Source organism: Cuculus canorus, chromosome 8, assembly GCF_017976375.1.
Source record: "Cuculus canorus isolate bCucCan1 chromosome 8, bCucCan1.pri, whole genome shotgun sequence".
Taxonomy (NCBI): domain Eukaryota; kingdom Metazoa; phylum Chordata; class Aves; order Cuculiformes; family Cuculidae; genus Cuculus; species Cuculus canorus.
This window is the reverse complement of record NC_071408.1, coordinates 28,494,802-28,516,711: the sequence shown is the minus strand read 5'-3', so window position 1 is coordinate 28,516,711 and position 21,910 is coordinate 28,494,802. Positions and strand designations below refer to the sequence as shown.

General features: G+C 43.9%; 1 protein-coding gene across 19 annotated transcripts in view; it reads left to right on the top strand.

The window, feature by feature from the left end:
• PTPRF (protein tyrosine phosphatase receptor type F) overlaps positions 1-21,910 on the top strand; it is a 405,229-nt gene that overhangs the window by 90,186 nt on the left and 293,133 nt on the right. For 17 of the 19 annotated variants that reach the window (XM_054072544.1, XM_054072564.1, XM_054072558.1 and 14 more), the window contains exon 2: positions 6,272-6,352. The exons of 1 other annotated variant lie outside the window; for it this stretch is intronic. The gene's annotated coding sequence lies outside the window, so the exon portion shown is untranslated. Of the gene's footprint in view, positions 1-1,523; positions 1,722-6,271; positions 6,353-21,910 lie in introns of those variants that run through there. One more of the 19 variants, XM_054072545.1, reaches the window with a different exon arrangement.

The following is a 21,910-nucleotide window of genomic DNA, read 5'->3' as shown; positions in this document are numbered from 1 at the left end:
TCTGTGTGGCTAAGACCAGCGTAGCTCAGACATGTACAAATCAAATGTTTCTTCATCTTCTCAAGTGAGTTTTCTCAGCAGTTTGCAGAATATCAGCTTGGTTTTCTTTATTATACAATGTACAATTTCTGCAAGCCTGATATTCACCAAAGGTAACATTAGACACTGAGCAAATAATTGTTTCCTGTCACATTGCATTAGTAACTGGGAGGAAGGTGTTTCCTAATCTGTATCTGTGCAGAGCTAAATATAGCTCTAGTGAAGCTTAACTTCGGCTTCCACTATTCAGGTCCTTAGGAAATTCAGCACCATGTTTGTCAGTCACCGAGAAAATGACATTAGACATTTTTGCATGCTTCTTGCCCTCCCACCTTTATAAGCTTAGGAACGTGAACATGAGGCTAACCAAACGCTCAGAACATTCTGACTGTCCTGGGTTTTTGCCATCTGCAGGGACTGTTGCAGAGATTTTTTTTTTCTATTAGGAGTTTTAGGATATCGAGCCTTGGCCACATTCTGTATTTAACTAAGGACAAGGTTAAATTGTCCTGTGGCTAACATTTTACCCACAAAAACTGCTGTTTTTTCACCTTAGACCTGTTATTTATTTATTGTTCTACTCTGTAACTGTGTTGTAGAGCATCTGGCATGATGCATAAGATCTTAAAAAAGCTGTTAAGAAATATTCAAGTTGGACCATAGCAGTGAAATCATGCTGTGTGCCTGGTAAGACAAATCTGGTGTTGTAGAAAGGTGTATTAAGAGGTTGTATCTCTTCCTTGGGAAGTGTACGGTGTGCCTTGGCATCAAGTCTATCAGCTGTGGGTTAACAGCATCTGCACTGAAAAGGCAGCGCTGCTTCCTAAGGCAACGGATGTGCCAAATGCTGGGTTTTGGAGTTCGAGTCCTTTGGCTGGCATCTGTGAGGAGGATGCTTCAGGTTCATCTCTTCCAGTGGTGCTAGGTGTGAGCCTGGACTCAAGGAGTTAGTCCCATTCCTTTTATCATTTGTATTTGAATTCACCAAGAAGAGCTCATCCTCCCTCGTCATCCCTCTTGACAGCGAGCGGGGTGAATGTGTTTCAGAGGTCTGAGGGCTCTTACATCAGAGGGTTCGTGGGAGACCAAGGCAGTACTTAGTCATTCTTCTGTGTCACTTCATCAGCCTTAAGTGTGCTTACCAACTCCTGTATTTTATCAGTGTTCTGCCCAACTTTCTCATCTTACGGGTGATGCGTATAATTAGGAGGAGGAGGGAACATGTTTGACTTGCTCACGGGGAGGAGGAATCCTGTGTACCTGGCATTGACTGTCTCTTACCTTCAGCGAGATCCTTTGAGGAAGTGATCTAAAGAAATCCAAAGAAAATTGCTTAGGCTTGTAACAGCTTTCCTCCTGGAAGAAGGAGATTTATTTATACGGTAGGATGTGACAGGCAATTCCTGGTTGCCTCAGCTCTGTCTAAAGTGTGAGGGATCGCTGGAAATGCTAGTGATTGCATTAGAAGCTCTCCTCCCTCCAGTGGGGAGAGTGTTTGAGCTTGAACTCTCCCCTCGTTGAGATCTTTGAAGTCTGGATCTTTAAAACGATTCTCCACTCCAAAGACCTGCTAGTGCAGTCGTCATCCTTCCCATCTGAGACAGGCTGGACCGGGCTCCCTTCAGAGGCCATTAAAGCTGCTCGTTTCATCCTCCAGAGAGGTCGGCAGAGAAAAGACATAAGTAAGTAGTTATTCCCTGCCTCTCCTTCCGGTAGGCGAGTGAGCCGTGGAAGCTGAAACATCATTAAATCTCTGAGCAGCGTGCAAGCTTCCACAGGCAGGGAGCCTCATGGCATGCAGCGGAGGGGCGGGCTAAGTAACAGGTGCTATTTAGAAACTAATTAATATTTGTGAATAACAATGCGCTATTGGTAAGACAACAAATCAGTCTGCCTGTGAATGTGTATTATGATTACTTTCAACACTGCTTGGATCATGTAATCCTTTTCCAGTTGCCAAGTCTCCTCTTTTGTCACAACGTTTCATACTGGGGTGAAAACTTCGCGGCATGGAGCCGTGCTGTGGGGCACCAGCCAACTGAGCAGCTCAGCAGAATATATGCTTTTAGAAGCATATTCTCACTAGGTTGATATCAGTTTGGGCCACTAGGTCCCAAACATTTTAAGTATCCTTTGCTGGTGGAGTAAGCCATGCAATTTAGCTTGAGATTCCATCCCATTGAGAGCCAAGCCATGCACAGAGATGATGCTGTGTTTGAAGAGAAAGCAGGTGTTAATGGTTGTTCTCCCTCCTAATGTTGTGTGCGAGTGTTTTACAGTAGATCAAACTTGCCTAATGTAATCTTCATAATGCTTTCATTTAAAATGCTCCCTGTGGTTTGTGTTTGTGGAACCGAAAGAGCAGAATCTACTTTGTAGCTTGGTGGGGCGGGGTGTTCGATTGAACATATGTTCACACCATCGTTTGGGTAAGATAATAGGTTTTTAACCTCTGTCAGTGTTAGAATGAGGTATTTGTGGAGCTCTGTTAAAGCTGTGCCCAGGCAGCTAACCTTGCAATACAGGTTTTTCACATTTTGCATTTTCTTTTCATAAGTTGCTGCTTTTCTTGGCTTCTTGCGGTGCCTCGTGCTGTGTCAGCCAGCATGGAAGCTTACTAAGAAACAAGAAACTCCTTGCTATTGACAGTGCTGCATGGAATTCTCATGGCTACTGGTATTGTCTGATTGGTAGATGCAGTCAACATAGATGGGAAAAGCAACTTTGAAGAGTTTCGCAAAATATTCTTTTGGGCTCAATACGTGGAAACTGGCAAAACCTGTGCTGGTAGTGGTTGTGCTTTTGGTGGCAGAGGTGTGTGGGTGCAGCTGGAGGTGCTGAGCCCTTGTTCCAGGGTGCTGCAGGGGGATGTGCAGCATTGCCTTTGGCCAGGAAGCTCTGGGTAGCGTCTCTGCTGCTCTTACTGGGCTAGAGTTTAGCTCGGGGGAGAGGGGGGAGGTGGGTGTGTTTTGGGAATTATTTGTTTTAAAGGGGGAAGGTGTAATTTAGCCTGCTAAAATCCGATTGGTATGGTCTCTCTTCAGTCACCTTAGGCTTTAACAACCTAAATTAGCATGATGGAGACTGCAGCATGCTTCAGAGGAGGTTATCTCCAGTGAACTGCCATTACCACTTTCGTCACCGCTGATTAAATTTTCCTGTTAATGTTTAATCCTAAACAGCAAATGCCTAATGCTTATATGCCCTCTCTCTGTATAAAGAGAACATCTGTTTTATAAAGTTGGCTATGACATCCAAAACTGAATCAGCGTACAAGTTTAAATACTCACGTCAGACAAACGGATGCAAAGAAATTCAGAATGTAAGCCATCACTTCGGTTTGCACAGGACTTTTTGTGGTGAGGGGCTTCCAGGGGTCTTAAATTGCTGATTAAATAGCGCTTGGTACGACTGAGAGTATTTTCTACCCTCATGTTAAAATTCTTTACACTCTATCTCTGTTTTCAGGGTAGAGGTGTGTTTCCCTTTTTTTTAATAGCAGTCGTGCCGCTGTGGTGTAGCTGAGAATAGTTGGCTTGAACTGCCCCTCCTAAGTAAATGTAGACCTTACTTAAGCTTTTGGGAGAAAAGAGTCTCTAGTGAAATCCGTGCATGCACGCGGACTGCAACTCTGCGTGTTAGAACAATATGAAACTCCTTAGCATTTCCAAAGAATAAATTAAAAGGAAATGCATAAAAATCAATATAACAATTAGCAGCAGAGACTGATACATTTAAGGGAGGATATTAATTTGAATTGTCAGCTTACAGAAATTTCAAGCATTTTTATGCATTTAATAGACGGTTGCCATTTAAGTAGCTTAAGTATCCTTCTCTGTATGCAGTGTGTCCTGGGATTTCACAAACCACTTACTGCTGGAGAGATTCCACTCAGATGTGGTTACCATTCTTGCAACAAAGACCAGCTGACGAAGAAGAGTGGAAAGAGACAGTACCAAAATGTTCCTTATGTTAGTTGTGGGGCAAGGGATAAAACCGACTGCTATAATCTGTCTTCTGTTCATTTTAGTGTTCGTGTGTGTATCTTGATCGTTGGCATCAAGGTGGATGTATGCATGTCTAAAAAGAGGTCATTCCTCAAATCCTGGGGAGCCTGGTGGCAGGTGCCAGGATGCTCCTCTAAAATCCCATCCTGAGGGATGGAGAATGACAGTGTGGGACAGCTGAAGGTGAGAGGTGGTGACCTGGCACTGAGGGGGAGAGATGCTGGGGTAGAAATTTGGACCCTTTATGAGAAGAAAGGGTGGGAGCGGGAATTATGATGTTGGAGAGAAGGGAGCGTGCAGGGGAAGAAGAAAGAAGGACGACATAGTCAAAGTTATGAAAAGGATATTGAGGAGCATTGTGCGTAGATGTTGGCAGGGAAGACCTCCAGGTTTAAAACGGGAATACACTCTGAATGACTCCAGCGAATGCTGCCAGCGTGTGCCAGAAGTAAATATAGTAGAGTAAGCACTGCTACAGAGTCACTGAAGTCAATGCTGCATAACATAAAATTGCATAATATATTTGTTTGTCAAGGTTATTAGAGCACAGATTTAAATGGATCCGAGTCCTTGGAAAGGTGAGTATATTCTGGTTCCCTGGCTGAGGTTTCTGATACGTCCCAGTCTGATCTGGCAGAAGACTGCCAGCACAAGGGGTGAGCTTGCCATTCCCCTTCTACCAGCTCCCACACTTCTCTGACCGGCTGACGAGCTGGGCCAGGAGGAACCGAACTGCACTCTCTCCCCAGAAGCGAAAGAAGGGATTTTTGTTGTCTTGGTCAGCTCAGATTGTGGGGATATGAGAGACACTCCAAGCAGTGCCTGTGTGAGAGGGTAGGTGGAGGTATCCGTAAGTCCGTGGAGCAGCGGGTGGGCAGGCTGTCTCAGCCTCGTGTACCACCTTGGAGCTGGAGTGAACCAGTGGCGTTCCTCCCCTCTCCCACCAAGGACGCAGTCGCTGCGTGACGCAGCAACCGTCAGAGACCGTGTCACGGTCTCTTTCAGAGTGCTGAAACTGTTTACAAAATGAGTACTTTGTAAATGATAAAGACTTTATAAATAACACATTCTATGCATTTGCATAATTTTGAATCGCTTATCCTTCTCAGGGCTGTAGTCATTTGGCTCACGCTAAAGAATGCCTAACAGTGTAATTGAGCTCAAGCCATCGGTTGCCGAGTTTAGTTGACGTTCGAAATAGGAGGTGTGTTTTTGAGGAGACCGTCTGTGTTCTCTGTAACGTCCCAGGTGCTGTGGAGCTGTGCCTCGAGGGCTGAAAGCGCTGTAGGTAGGACAGATGGGTGACACAGGGCTGTGAAGGGTCAGGATATCTTTCAGAAGGAGCTTGAGACCTGGAGCGATGGAAGTGGGATATATCTCCATGCTGATAGCGTGCAGGGTCATGACCTTAGGAGGCATGGGGAGAAAGAACCTTTTGCTCTGAGCTGGGGGACGGTGGAGGGGGAGTTACCAGCTGGAAATGCTGGAGAAACACGTCTTTACTTTGCTTGGTCGCAAGGTGACAGCGAGCCACAAGACTGCCGCTGGGCAGAAGACAGTGAGGTGGGATAACGGAGGAGGTAGGTCGTCTCAAGGATGGGGAGTCGTTGGAGAGCAAACTCCAAGAACTTGCTTGTTGTGGTGGTAAAAGGAGTTGTGATTGGGAGGTGGTGTAGTTCATGTTTATCATCAGGAAAATAAACTTGAGGGATAGGGAAAGGCTGTTTAAGCTGCTGGATCAATGTTGGCGTGAAAACAAATGGATGAAAGCTGTTCAGGATTAAGTCTTAGGCTGAAAATTAGTAGGTTTTTAACTACCGCAGGAGTTTAGTTCTGCAGCAGATATCAGATACAGAAGACTGGCAAAGAGGGTTGTCAGTACATTGGATTTCTTATTGTGATTGGGGTTCTTCAACATGGTTCTCGTCATGGAGGGCTTGAGATGGTAATCTGTAAAGAAAATCACTTTCTCGTCTGCATTTGTGTGGTGGTGGATTATCACGATGGCGTCGTGTCCAGGTAGGAAAGGAGAAACTGGCTCTTCCTGTCATGATTTAAAAAATATCCAAATGGGGATACATGCTGAACCTGACCGCCTCCTACCCAGGATGGAGGGTTTTGTCATGAAGTGAAGTTCTAACCTGTGCTTCAGATTTAATGTGTGAATGTCTCTGCTGTTGTGGTCACTTATGACACTTATTTTTATATTTGCTTTCTTTCCTTAGGTATTTTTATGGCCTCTGTCACAGTGGTGTCTCAGTGTCTCCCAGGCATTTATGGATTTATTCTGAGAACGTTCCTGTGAGGTAGGGAAATGTTATCACCTTCATTTTATGGACTGGGAACTGAGGGACAGGGAGATAAAGGTCACAGGAGGAGTCTGTAGCATAGCCAGCAGTCAAACACTGATTGCCAGCAACTTCTTTTATTGCCCTCATCCCAAACCCAGCTACCTGGCTTTAGCTCTTTTTTTCTGATTATTTTCTCTTTTCTGGTCTTGGGTTTTAATAGGAACAAGCTGCAAAGGGCTGGGAGGACCTGTGGAAAATATGATTAGGGTTACTGCTGTCCTTTTTTTAACAGTTACTTATGAGTTAAATGTCTTTCTAAAAATATCAGCAGATCTGTTTGTTAAATGATTAACATGTTTAGACTTTCAACAGATAAGCTGTCGTGCTTATTTGAGTCAGTAACTCCTTTATCCTACCTGTCTAGGCTTGTGGCTGCTGAATTCTTACCCTGCCTAAGCTAATGCCACCCCTAAAGCAATGCCAAGAATTTCATCATCCATGCAAAGATCTGATTCATGTCAAGACAGGTGTAAAGTTTCTCAAGCACATTTATGTGTAATTACTGTTTAACTTTATTTTTCAAAGGTCTTTCCAAGCCAGCTAAAATGTTCAACTTTGAAATCTCAGATTCTCCCAGAAATTGGATTTCAGTGCCTGATTAGCAATGCTGATCCTTTGCAAAAGTATTGCAAAGTTCCTGACACGTGTGCATGCACTGAATTACAATTTACATCATAAAATCAAATATAATGAGTAACACCTTGAAAAATGTCTCTTTTTTTTTTTTTTTTTCACTTCAGGCAAGAAATTTTTAAGATAGGTCTTCCTTGAGCCCTTCTTTTCCTTCAAGTTGGTATTTGGAGTGTGACTTTTACTCCTTCCAGTGTTTTCTTAGAGCTACAGCAACATTACAAATTATGAAGATGCCAGCGGGCTCTGACAATTAAATATTTTTGTCTGTTAAAATAAGCGACATTATTAAAATGATAACCTCACGAAGAAATATTTAATGCCATCTTTCCTAATTTTGCAGTCTGTAAAACAGCACACGTCGCGTTATGTTTATACTCTTTATTAATGTATGTTATGTGTCTTTGTGTCCCCAAGAATGAAGCCCTCATGACTCATGAACTGTCGCAAAGTGTACTAAATAAAATTAAAGAGCTGGCCAGTGACCTTAACAGTCAATTAGTCTATGCATTACTCAGACCAGTGTTTGTGGAGGGTAGAAGGGAAGCGAAAACTCATTAGCTAAGATGCTGATGCTTGAAACAAACAAGATTTCCCTAAAACCAGGAACTGAATGGGGATTGAAGTGCTCGCAGTAGGTATGTCTTTGTGTACGTGTGTTTGTAAGTACTGCTGGTGTGGTCTTGGGGAGCGGAGAAAAGCCTACTAGTGAGCTTTTGGGCTCAAAGCCTTTTGGAATAGAGCCTGCCAGGCAGGGATAACATCGGGTCGGACAGTGGCAGGTGCAGTGGTGCTGAGGTTCAGGATGTGCCACCTGAGAGGTTATGTAAAGACTGTGTGAATGGGAGGGCTGGTTTCAGAAACCTCATGTTTGACAGGAACGGCAGAGTAGGGAAGAACCTCTTGGTGTGTCACCTTGCGTGCTTAGTTTTCCTCAGATGTGAGCCTGGGGTTGGCAAGATTGTGTTTGGATGCATGTGGGCGTATGGGCAGAACAGCTCTGGGCCACTGTGCCCACGGAAGGGCAGAGTTTGAAGACTGTGGGTCCCTCTCCCTCCCGCAGCTCAGGAGCAGGGAGGTGAGAGGTTGCTGAGTACTCGGAGGTACAGCCAGGTCACATCCCATGCTTCTCACCGGCTGCACCGTCCCTTGCAGCCTCACATGGTCCGTGGAGTTGTCAGCACGAAACCAGGGTGGTGCGGGCAGCAGAGCTGAGCTCATCCCACCGGTGGGTTAACTTGATGAGATGCAAATCCAGACAACATCTGAATTATGGGAGACTGTCATCTTTAGGATGACATTTCTTAACTAATCATCTGCATGTGGTTTTATATTGCGTTCAGAAGCATCTTAAAGCAGTTCTGAGTTGGAGGCAGTCACCTCCCCGGGAGGATGCGGTGTGGTGACAAAACTGAACCGAGAGCAGTGACAATGCTACACGGGCTCTCAGCCAGCAGCTTGGTCGTGCTGCTCCTCAGCAAATGAGTGGTTCTTGAGAGCTTCTCAGTTTTGTAGTGCTTCTTTTCTGGTGTGTGCAGTTATGTACGCTTTCAGCTGACCCTGGGAAGTTCTTCCATCACTCTTAATGTAAAGTCAGGTTTTTGGAAATGAAAGATGACAGACAACGGTCCATACAAAATGTGGCTGAAAGCACAGTTTGAGTGGCATGCAATAACGTCTATTAAAATAAATCAATTTTTTTTGAACATAAATTGGGCAGAATCTCCCTGATCTAGGTCATGGTTTATCTGTAGGGTTTACTTTTAAAGTAATTTCCTTAATAAAGTCCATCTGATCTGAGGAAGGTCAGGCAACCTGGGAAAAAAGTGTACGTTTGCTGTTCGGATGAATAGGAGAAAAAAGTAAAGGAAGCCTTTTCAATCATGTCAGCCTGAATCTAAAGCATCAAGGAGTGATGTTACGGGAGAACCCCTGAAGATAGACTGTAACCTAGATTAGCAGAATACAGATTAAGTTTTCAGGAGTTTGGAGACTTCAGTGCATCCTGAAGCAGTCTCTTGACATGTGTTTAGACTAAACTTGTGTGGTTGCTCTTTTGATATACAAAAATACGTAAAGTTTCCATTTGAATGTTACAGTCCCGAAGTTAATAAATTTATTAAAGTGAAGATTGCTTGAAAAGATTCAGAAATCCGAACTTGGTGTTTTCCATTTGAACTGGCTGTTGGTAGGGAAATGGTGTGATTATGGTTTGAGGGGTTCGTATGCGTGCAGTGTTACCACTGGAAGCTGGGCGCTGGACTCACAGTTAAAACTGAGACATCTGCAGGATTAGTTCTCTTCGCTCTGACTTTACAGTATAAAACAGTTGTCATCAGGTCACGCTGTCCTCCTCTAATTCGTTAAATCCTTTTATTTTTCAATTTATTTGCATTTTGAAAAAGATGTGATACCACCTTCTAATTGAAGAGGGGTTTTCTGCAGTGCTTTATGCATTTCTACAAAAAGTTGTCGCAAAGTTTGTGATTCAAAGTGATTTGATTGTGTGGTAATGCCACATTGGCTGGAACATATTAATAATTCATGCAAAATGATGAGTTACCTTTTACTTTTCACTGTAATATGGTGAACAGTATTTTCTGACTGTATTTCAATGACAGGCTCAAAAGGGCATTGGCTGAATTAATTGGCATAGCTCAGCATTATCTATGTACAGCTATATATATATTTGTTTGGACTTAAGAGTCTTTACAGGTCATTTTATCTTACAAATGAGTAGAGTACTTTAATATATCGATGCCCAAAGGGCACGACTGCTGGCCATTTACCTGCTTTCACGTGGCGTGAGCTGGAGAATTTGTGTGGAGAGGGAAGGGTGGGGTTTAAAGCTCCAAATTGGGACTAGTAAAATTAATTTCTGCTTTGAAGGCGTACATCTTAGCTGTCTACAGAGATACATGTTTTCAAAATTAAAAACAACATCAGCAGAAGCTGGAGAAGTTACAAGGTTTAACCATATTTGCAAAATTGAACATTTAGCCCTCTGGTCCTTTTTTCATTTCCTTTTCTATTATATAATCAGCACATTGGTAGGTTGCTTTTGTTTTGTCACTTTACCTATTTAATTAATTTAGCTCTCCGAGGGTTATGCAATAAGGGTAGAATCTCCATAACTGGCAACGTAACTCTGTCATCCCACGGAGTCAGCACTTGCTCGCGCTCTGGCGCAATGGGCTTGAATAGCTGCCACGCCATGTGTGTGTGTTTTCTAAACCCGAGACAAGTGCTGAACTCATTAAAAATACATGCTACATAAGTTAATGTGCATAAGGAGTTTTGGTACCGAGACCGCCTTTGAGGATACATTTAACTCTAATTAACTCGGTTTCGTTGTATCTGCTATCAGCATAGGCTTGGCTGAAACCAGTCAGTATTGGTTAGACTTCTGGTTTGAAGGAAAGCCCAGGAGGATGGTGGATTAAAACCCACACAGCTGTGACTGTGCCTGGATTCCCAGTGCCCGCACCGGCTGTACCGGCTCCTGAGGCTGCTTTCTGTGGGAGCACTGGGGCTGTGCCGGACGCGAGCACCGGCTGTGCCGTTCCTGCGGGCACAACACCACACTGAGTGGATACACATCCGATCAGACTCTCAGGCAAAACTCTGGATTTATAAAGAGGCTTGAAATAATGAGGTTTGCCAAGCTGTGACTGAGCAGTCGCATGATACCAAAGTCCTCTGACAAAAATAGAGTCTGAATTTTTCCACTAATAGAATAAGGAACGGCGGCAGAGACTATTGGTATTTCACTGGTCTGGCTTTTCTCTCTGTTCGTACCTCCTTTCTGTTCATTAGCTCAAGGATAATTTCCAACGATTGTGCTAGTTATGACCTGTTTTTCCAGCAACAAGACAGGGATTACCGACGGTTGCATTTCTTTTAAGACGAAGTAGAAGAATACATGGGCTGGAAATAATGGGTGGGGTTTTCTTGACCTGGCAGTGTTAGAAATCAAGCTTTGTTATTGTGTCCAGTAAAGCAGGTTTCACTGAAAGCTGATTATAGTATTTTGTGAGAGAATGTTTTCACTGTATCATTCTGTGGAAAATACTCACAGATCCATATTCAAGAGCAGACGGCTGTACTTTGTCTAAGTGGAAGAGTGTATAGCCAGCAAAAGAAAACATTTTTTTCCCCTTTCTTTTTGACTAGTACTAGGGTATTAGTCTTGCAAAAGGATATTCTAGCTGGAAACATCAAGTGAAATGGATTCTGGATTTAAACACTGAGAAGGAGGGGGAGAACCACCACCCAGCAGTTTTTGAGTGTTCATCATTTCCTGAAAATTGGACCTTTTAAAGTGTTTCAGGTTGGGTACACTAGAAATTGAGGCATTCAAATCACTAACTGCTTTTGAGAATGACAGCCAGAATCTCCATTAACGTTGCATCTTCCGCCTAGGGGATCACAGAGCAGAGACTGATGTGTCTTTGAGGATGGAAATGGAGCAGTTTAAGAAGTTGCTGTGCTTCAGTGGGGATGTGGTAACAGCGCACAACCTTGTCTAGTTCATTTTGCTGAAAAACAAAACAGAAATCACAGAGGATGATCTAAGGCTGTCTGTTTTGCTTTGCATAGGAGCAGACGAGCTGCGCTCCTGTAATAAGTTGCCATGTCTCAGCTATGAGGATGGTAATTTCCAGTTGATGAAAGGTAAATTATAGCTGGAACAGGTGGGTGCACTAAAATCGTAATGTGCTTCAAGATACCTGTTACGCGTTCGCGGCAGAGTGGGGCTGACTGTGCTGGTGTGGATCAGTGGTCAGTCTAATTCGGTACCCGACTCCTGGCGATGATCAGTGCTGGAAAACTGAGACGATGGCACAGGAAATCATACTTTTGATTATCTAATATTTTATCTGCTGGGGAAGCGTTGGCTTTAATGTACCAAACCAAAGCAGACTGGTTTAGTCACTAAATTAGTTTCTTCTAAAGCGCAGCTAAGTTTCTCTTTAAATCTTCCTTTGCAGACAAGGAATTTATTAATATTTCTTAATATTTTCCCTTCAGACATCTCAGCTCAGGGTTGATCTAAGCCATATGGGTTGGAACTAGATAATCTTTAAGGTCCCTTCCAACCCAAACTGTTCTGTGGTTCTATATATAGTCTTTAATATGGTTTGGTTGGTTTGATTTTGTTTCTTTTCTAAAATGTTCTGCGTCTCTAAAAAGCCAGAGTCATGGTAGATGAATACTCTGGGTTTTTTTGGCTATCATTATAGCTGGAAGATAAAATACTAAATGCGTTTCATGTAGTTATTGTACTGCTTGAGTGTGTCTTCACATTAATTAAAATTAATTTAAGCAAGGTGTTAGGAGTAAAGCGCAGAGGAGGAAAAGGATAGATCAGAAAAAGTAGATAAGATAGGTGTGTTCAAATAGTCAGAGCCTGATGAAATTTGCCCTAGGGTACATCAGCAACTAGCCAAGCAACCTTTGAACCATTTACAATCATCTCTTAGAAATTGAGAAGAGCAAGAGAGGTCCTGGAGGACTGAAAAGGGCAAATGCAATGCCTGCCTTTGAAAAAGGGAGATCCAGGGAATTACAGACTGGTTAATCTAACTGTGATGCTTAGAGAATTGGAACAAAATTTTTAATCAGTTTCTAGGAATCTGGAGGATAAGATGATGATAAAAGCTGGGGGGAGCCGTACCTGTGATGTTACTTTCACTACAGTAACTTTTGACATAACCTCTTGTGGCGTTTCTGTGGGGTAGGGAAATATATGTATTTAATTATGCAGTAAACAAATAACTGTTTAAAGACCATGTTTGAAGAGTAGTTACCTATAACTTGCTGTGAAAATCAGGGGGGAAAGGGGGGTGGCATGAGGAATTGTGTGAATACACCCCTGTTTGTCTTGGGCTGAGCTTTATTTGCTGTTCTCTTTACTGATGTGGACAAGGGAATACTTACTAAATCTGCAAGTAAGCCCAAACTGAGAGGGGCTCAAGCATTGTGAAGCGGAGTTCAGAATTAAATGGCTACGGTAGATTGAAAAAGCATTTGGAAATCTGCAGTGTGTAACTTAATGAGCTGAAACAAGGAAATACAAAATGGTGAGGACGTGGCTAAGCTGCACAGCTGTGAAGGAGTGCTTTGGGACGTGTGCTGGATCACCACCTATGCGCAAGCTAATGGCTGCAGAGAGGACAGCTTCCATCTGGAGTGTATTAAGAGGACTGTAATTAAAGGTAATGGCTCTGCCGTGGTCAGTGCTGCTGAGTTGAGCTGTGCCCAGCTGCTAGGATGGTACACCAGGGAGTGTGGGTTGGCTGAGGGCATCCCTAGGTGTGGTTGGGGTCTGGAGGACAGATGAGATGTGGAGGTGGTTGGAGCTGGATCCAATCAGCCTGTGGATGAGGAGACCGAGTGATCATTTGCTGTCTTGACCAAGCGATGGACAGGAGGTCCTCCCAGCTTATGTCAAAGTTGTAACTCAGGTTGAGCTGGCCATCACAAGTCAAGAAAGGTGCCCAAACCTGGAGGGAATCGGGCAGAGGACTGTGTGGCTGCCTGGGGACTGGAGCAAGACGTGTGCAGGCAGGGGCTAAGGGAGCAGTTCTTCCCAAGCCTGGGGGAGGAGGGGAGGGCCTGACTGCAGTCACCCAGGTGGGTGGCTGGCGTGACGGTGGTGTCTGACTCTTCCAGAGGGAGCACAGGGAAGTGAAAAGAGGCAAAGTTCTTGGGATGCAGCAAGGGGAATTCTAAAAGTTCAGCTTCAGAGCAGAAGACCACTGGAACAAGGGTCCAAAGAGCTTGTGGCTCTTTCATCTTTGGAGGCAGTTGAAAGTCAACTGGGCAAGGCACTGGACAACGTAGCCTGACTTCAGAGTTAGCCTTGCTTTGAGTAGGGGTTTGGACTAGGGACCTTTAGAGGCTTTATTCTGAGGTTCAATAACTACTTCCAATCTCCTTTTCTTTAGAGGATGAAATTTTTTAACTATAGAACTCTCAGGTCAGGGGCAGTACTCCTCCAGGTAATGTTAATCAGTGGTTCAGAAGTGCCAGGTATTACTGAGATTGCTTCCCTTTGAGTAGCATCTCTTAATAACATAAGAACATTTGTTTTCTCAATCAGGCTTCAAGAGGAAACACCATAATCAAATGTTGAAATTTCTTTAGTGCTTCAGCATTTTTTTTTTTTGTTAGAAGCACCAGGCTGTTTTCTAGGATACAGGTGTTTAAATTCATAGCCTTTAAGAGACCTTTGCATCAAGCACATGGGTTGGATTGGGTGCTTGAAGGAGATTGTTGCCCTGTAATATAATAAACATATACGTAATCAGAGAAGCTGATTATTTCCCATCACAATAAAAAGAAAGAATGTGATCAGTGACTTCAGCTTCTCTTTCTTCTTAGTGTTTAGCAAAAGTAATAGCTATGGTCTTGTAATAGTGATACGCAATCTCTAACAAGCAGTGGTTAAATATTAATATACGTTGGCTGTGTTTAAAGATCAAGAAGGGCTCTTAGGTAATGAAATGTTAATTCTCTCTTAAGCTCTATCAAGTTTTGTAAGGTGACTCCTAGGAGGGGAGTGCATTGCTGTTGGGAGGGGTGGTCTGTGGCATGAACCGTAGCAACAATTCAATGCAATAGTTTTTCAGCATTAGAATATTGAGAAATTGACACCGATGTTTCTGTTGAGGTCTGATTTAATCACTTAAAATCACAGCCAGGCTCCTTGACAGGTGACTGCAGAAAGCGTACCCAGAGACTAATGGTCTCATCTGTCCCCGTTTTCTTAATCATGCTGATGGGTTTGGTTTTGAACTGGTGCCATTAAGCTGACAAGTCCACCTTGTTCTGAGGTTCAGCGGTCGGAAGGTTATTTCCCATGATAGCTCTGACAGCCTGTCGGGTCACACAGTTCCAGAGCTGCCCCATCCTCCCTGCTGGGACCAGTGTTGGCTGGCACTTGCACAGTGGTACAAAGACTTCAGGCCATATGTATAATCTCAGTTAATTGCATTAGATATTTGTTCTCCTCATTTTTATGTTTGTTAAAGACTCATAAATGAAGTTGTTACAGTGCGGAATTTTATCATGTCCAAGTCTGAAATGATCCTGCTTATCTCGTTGACTGTCTTCTAGGCTGTTTCTTGTGATGGTTCTGCTTTGCCGGGCAGTGTGCGGGAGTGCTGAGCAAGGCTTTCTCCTGAGCCTTACTTGGTAGTCACTAACTCCAGATGGCAAATGCCATTTTATGCTGTTGTAAAAGGCGTTCTGTTCAAACGCCCTTCTGTTTGACACGCAACGGGGTTGAGTTTTCTGGAAGTTTCAATTTATCTGTTTACCTCAAGAGCACGAATTATTGGTGTTGCTGGAGTTGGAGAGCCTAAATGATGGGATACACGAAGAAGAAGGGCTGATACAACATATGCTACAGATGCTATGACAAGAATGTCATATTTTTTGCTGGATAACAGAGTGACTGATTGGCTGTAGACATTCCTGACACTGCCTGACAGAAAGGGTTATTTTATCTGAAAACAGTGCAGTTACAGATGAGAGAGCTCCTGAAAAACATCATTCACTTTTACTAGCGACATCCATCACTTACTAATTATGGGTGCTTTCAGGTGGAGAAACAAGTTCTTTCCATTTCTCCTCTGGAGCTTTTCTTGTCGCTGTGGCAGCAGTGTAGGGTTAAAGTCAGTCCTTTATCCAGGGGCAGAGGGACCTGTGGATTAAATTAACGCACATTGGTGTCTGTATGTGTTAGATGGGTATCACGCTGTTACAGGAATGGCAATGGCCAGCGACTGTGGAGAATGAATAATGCTTTGCAGCTTAACCAGCTACTTTGAAGCACGGAAAGATCTGTTCAACTTTTTTTGTTTGGAAGTTGGGAATTTTCGTTGTCCTTTGAAAAGCTGAATCAGATCAGGGCAAGCCGTGAGTTCAGTGAAAGGAGAAACCCGTGAAACATGAGAGAGTCTCTGAATTTCAGTTTTGCAACACATGTGCTTAGTGTTGGTGGCAGGAGTGCGACTCTCCTGCATGGTCCAGGAGCACTTGACCCTCTGGATGTCCCCGGAGCTGCCATCGCCACAGCACCCTCTTCCTCAGCCCCTGCTGGCTGCTGCCTCCGAGCATGAGGAGGAAGGGTCTTCCAGTGCCTCCTGGCCTGGCAGAGCGGCTCCTGACGGAGCTGCTCGCTCACGGAGGGGCTGTGGCCACCACTAGGATGGACACTTAAGTGGGATTTTTCCAAAACGCTGAAGTTTGTTGGTCCTGGTACTATACATTTTCAAAGCAGTCCTTAGGGCTGCCTAGAGATCCAGTGCTGATTCCAAACCCTCTGCTGCATCCTGGCATCAGAGCAGACGTTGGCAGCTGTGTCCTTTATACAATGGCCTAATTGATCGGAATGCATTGTATCTGCAGGAGCCCTTTGCACGACTGGATATCTTACACTCCGTTTTGCTCCAGCTCACCTTCCATGCGGAGCTCAGATTTTCAGCAGGGCTCTTAAGAAATTTATTTTCCTTTGCGATGCAAAGTATTTTATCTTGCGGTCTTACAGCAAGAGCAGGGCAGGCGATTTACTTTCTCTGTGTGCTAGTGTTTACATACGGATAAAAATAACAGTTGGTTGACTTATTGTTTGTTTTCATGTGTGCTCCACCCATGAGCATGCCTCTGTCTGAATTTCTTTGTATTTGCTTTGTGTGGCACGTCGATCAGACCGCAGGTATGGAGACGCTGAGGGTACCAAGGCGCTACGGTCAGCGTAGGTGCCTGTGTGCGTGCTGTGGTCAGGGAGGAATAAATGGGCATTTTCAAAATTATTGTTTAATTCCAATGATTCTGCAGATGGTGAAGTATTTACAGTTGCTGAAATAATCTCTGCTGCATTTTTCTCTTTGAAGAGTAGGTGCCTTGCAGCCGTTCCCTGGCTGCTGGTAATAGCAGTAATTATACACGCCTGGTAATGACAACGGACCTGATACACCTACTGCTTCTGAGGACACCAGTGTCCTGAGGTCAGGAGAGCCCATTGCTGTTCCATGTGAACCCTCAGTTTAGAAACGCTGGCTCAAGGTTAAAACCACGGTCCATAGATAAGGTGGGAGCGGATGGCTCTGTTCACAGAGTAGAACCCTGGCTTCCTCTTGGGAAGTGGAAGTAGGGTAGCCAATGTCTTGTTCAACCGAGTTGGTATTTTATTGTTTCACTTTTGTCCTTAGTGTTTTACCACTACAGCGGGGCCTCTTTGCAAGAAGACCCGAAAGTATTGTCTGTTACTTCAGAAATACAGAGGAGTGCAAATGAGATGAAAGCAATTTAAAATAAAGAGTAGACTTGGTGACACTGCAGTCCCCACACTTGTCAAAGCTTCAGTGGCCAAACACCCAAGTGCCTGTTGTGGATGAGCATCACCCATGGGCTGGAGCTTCAGAGTTCTGGAGACAGCTCTGAACATCTAACACGATGAGTAAAAACCCCAAATGTTATTGAAGTTCTAGAGAAAAAAGTGAATTATGCTGATGGCTAGGTTTACATTTTCCTGAAAGCGTGAGTCAAAGTTTAATTTACCGGATGGGGGGAAAAAAATCCCAATAAACTCCCTCCACCCCAAAACTTGAAATACCCAATGCCCACTTTTTTGAGGTCTGAAAGACTGAAATGGATCATTATCCAACAGCTCCCCAAAGGCTAATTTGTGGGGAAGGTGATGCCAGAGCAGAGGCTTTTACAGGGAAAGTGTGGGAGAGCCCATCTGTCAATATTGTTCTTGCTGCTTTTCCAATGCTTTTACAAATTGATAGTCTGGGAGTTGTCTCTGCTGCAGGTGAAGCCGGTTTCAGGCCCTTGTGTGCTGATATTTTATTGAAGTGAGACATGAACGCTCCAGGGGAAAACGGCATTGTGAGATAAAGGGCTCTGATAGATGTATGTGGCTTAAATGCCATCCTACCAAAAAAAAAAAGAAGATAAAGCAGATGTTAATTGTAAAACTATACTTCATGTACCTTTTTTCTTATTAAAGGTATTTCATCTCATCCAGCGTATCTGAACACATACGACTGCAGCATTTCTTTGAAACAGTTCTGTGATTATGCAAATACATAGTTTTAATAGAAGAACGAGTAGACTTAGTAGCCTCTGATTAGAGAGAATATTTTCTTCCAGCATTAAGAGTCTGAAGTAACAGTTGATTTTATCATTTGTTTTGAAGGGGAGAATTGCAGGTATGCATTTTCTTCAAGCATTAGATAAACAGTCTGACTGAAATAGCAGTTTTAATCTGTTCTAATGATGTTTTTCCAATATGAAAGGGGCCAAGAGATGCATAAGTCTAAAGGTCTACTGGTAATTGTCGAAGTGATGGGAGTTGTTTACAGAACATACAGTGACTAGGTGGTTGCTTTTTGCTGAGAGCCTATACGCGACCTTTGTTCTTGGTTTAAAGTATAATTAAGGGATACGTGCCTCTGTGTATTTAAAAACAATAAAACCATCCCACTTGGAGACTGTGGGGTATTTAGGGATGGCAGATATGGATGAAGCATTTCATCAAGCGCTGGTGTTAACTGTTTTATTATTTACTGATGCTGCGATGCCTTTCTCCAATGCAGCTATAATGAGGTCAAATCAAATCTTTTATTAAGCGTTACTCATACGGGTGAGGTAATGGCTCGTTATCTATGTAGGTAAAACTCTCATCTTTTTCAGGTGATCCCAAAAGGAAAACTAAGAAATCCTGGCCGGGCTGCCTTTTGACTACATTGCATGCCAGGACTTTTGCAGACTTGTTACAGAGATATTAAATAGGCTTTGTTTTTTGTCTTGCTCTGCCAGTAAGGCCATGTGCTTTCAGCACGTATCCAGCTGTGGAAACCTCAGAGAGGAAAAAAACGTAGGCAATTCTCTTCTGAAATCCTTCGAGACTAGCTCTTAATTCCTTGTGTTGTTCCATAATGCCTGATTTTTCTGGGGCTGTCAGGGTTAATGCTGGTCACTGTGTGACAGACCATCTTTCTTAATCTGTTGGTTTGAAATGTTACAGTGGAAGCTTTTTACAGCTCTGGCATTTGATGCAGGAGTCTGCAGCTCCCGTCTTACCGGTGGGAAACGCAAGAAAGGTGTGACGCGTGGCAGTGGCAGGTTTAAAAGGAGCAAGCAGCTGGGAGCTGCTTGGAGGTTTTGAACGGGAAAATCTCATGTGCTAGATGCCTTTCACAAAGCTGTGCTGTTGGTCTGGTTTCTGTAGGAGAGAAGCGCTTTCGCTGCACTCAGAGCAGGTCCTCTCTTGGCAGGTCCCCAGGGCTCCTGGTGCTCCCATAGAACCATAGAATGTCCTGAGTTGGAAAAGACCCACAAGGATCATCAAGTCCAGCTCCTATCCCTGCATAGGACAACCCTAAAACCCGCACCATGTGTCTGAGGGAGTCGTCCAAGTGTTTCTTGAATATTGTCAGGCTTGGTGCCGTGACTGCTTCCCTGGGGAACTGTTCCAGTGTTCCACTACCCTCTGGATGAAGAACCTTTTCCTAATAGCCAACCTAAATCTCCCCTGGCACATCTTCCTGCCATTCCCTCGGGTCCTGTCATTGATCACCAGAGGGAAGAGATCAGCACCTTCTCATCCTCCTCCCATTTTGGGGAAGCTCTAGACCATGATGGGGTCACCGATTAGTCTCTTCTTCTCCAGGATGAACAGACCTGGAGACTTTAGCTACTCCTAATGAGACTTTAGCTACTCCTCACGCAGCTTCCCCTCTAAACCCTTCCCCAACTTTGTGGCCCCTCTCTGGACACTCTCCAGTAGTTTTATATTCTTTTTATACTGTAGCACCCCTAACTGCACCCAGTGCCCAAGGTGGGGCTGTGCCCCAGTGCGGAGTCGAGTGGGAGAATCCCCTCCCTTGACCGGACGTCCTCTCCTGCGTGCCCGGCTGACTGCCAACCTCTGCCTGGAAGGGTGTTTTGCCCTTACAGTGCTATCTCCCTTCATCCCTCTTTACTCCTTAGCAGGAACATAAGAGCCGTGCAAGCGTGTTTGATGGAGAAGAGTATTCAGTGCTGCTCAGGCACTGGGATGGTCCAAGTGTGCCGGTGCTTAGGCAGGATGGGCATGCAGGAACGGTGCTGATGAAACATCTCCATCCTCAGCTCTGGGCTTGCCAGCGCTGTGCTGGCTCTGCAGCGGCTGAACTGTGGCGACCGGCGGTCTAGTTGGGACAGGATTTCTTTGTCACAATTGAATTAACCTGTGTATGTACAGAAGTACCTATTTATTTAGCAGCTGCCGTCTTTGAACCATGAACTGCGAAGGGAGTAATGTAGCACCTTTTAAGCAGAGAAGACAAGCAAAGGAGATTTCTTAATTTAACCTCTTGTAGCTGGTTTGTGAGACCTGGTGAGCAGCTGCCTTGGAGTGTGGGAGGGAAAGGGCATCACTGGATAGAAGGGAAAAGACCTGAAAACAAATGGCCTCTCTTAGTCCCCTTATAGCAGAACATCATCTGGAAAGAAACCTAAGCTCTTTGTAAGAGGTTAAGCAATAAAATTATGAGGAGTGGGTATTTTTTCAGTAGCCATACAGCCACGGATAGCTGACGACATGAGAAAAGGCCTCTGGTATGTAAATGTCTGTTTTTTTCCTTGTGAAAGGAGCTCAGGACTCTGTGCTAACTGTGGTGCAAACCTCCCTTTCTCAGGACTGGTAAAAAATAGAATATTGACAATTTCAAGAGAATTGATTAAAGAGGAAATATGTTTTGTTGTTGTTTTTTAATTATTTTATTTTCAGCCCACTTGGAGACGTGCAAATCTATCTAGGCATCTTTCTCATCCCTTGTTACTGCGGAAGATTAATGCCTCAACCCTTTTAAAGTCCATTAGTACAAGGAACAGAAGTTAGAAGAAAACAAAGTCTCATTTTCAGTTGCTTTCCCGGTTATTCATTTTGGATTCAATGCATGAACGACTTGTAGTTCACCGTGGGGCCGAGTCGTGGGATGAAGGCTACAATGGAGGCATTGTGGTCACCTTTCTCTCCCCGCCGCCCTGCGCAGTCAAGTTGAAATCCTGCTTTTTGGCATCCAAGCTGTTGCTTTGGTGACCAATTATGACTCTAGAAGTATACATTGTGGTTTCACTGAATAGCTGAAAGAGCATAAGGAAAGAGATAAATGTGTTCAAACACAGCTCTGTTTTGCAAGTCTTCAAGGTGATTCAGAATAGAGTTGTTGGCGTATTGCGTTTAACGTGGTATCTCAGTGTAGCGTTAGGAATTCAAATGTCAGAGTTACAAACACAGAAAACTTAATTAAAGGTGATTTAATGCTCAGAATGCTGTGCCCTTCACACGTACATTATAACTACCTCTAATTTTTGGTAGTGTGCAGTTTTCAGTTTCACCAAGCAGTGCTGTTTCTCTGCGATTATTTTGTTTTAGAAATAGTTGTGTGTCAATCACTCAAAACTTTGTTTTCAAGAAACCTAAGATGCTATCTGTAATTCTGGGTTTAGCGGGTGCATCTTGAGCTCCTTAGTCTTATTGATAGTCCTGAAAGTCTTTGTGTGAACCCAAGAAGGTTGTATTAAATATTTTTAGAATGAAGAGGCAGCTCTATGCTGGTGACACGGCAGGGATGAAAGAATAAGAAAAATGGTAAATCCCTTAAGCACTTGGATGTATCAGCTCCTTCACAGGTAAAGGAAGAAAATTTGCCAAATTTTAGTGTGCAAACAGGAGAAAAACATGTAGTTTCAGGGAATAGAATCACATGTGATGGTTTGGTAGACTTTCCCCTTTCTTTGAACACTTTCAGCAGTGGTGTTTGCAGGATTCTTCCTTTGCCTTCCCATGGCAGTTAATCTCCTCTCCTCTGCTTTGTGTGG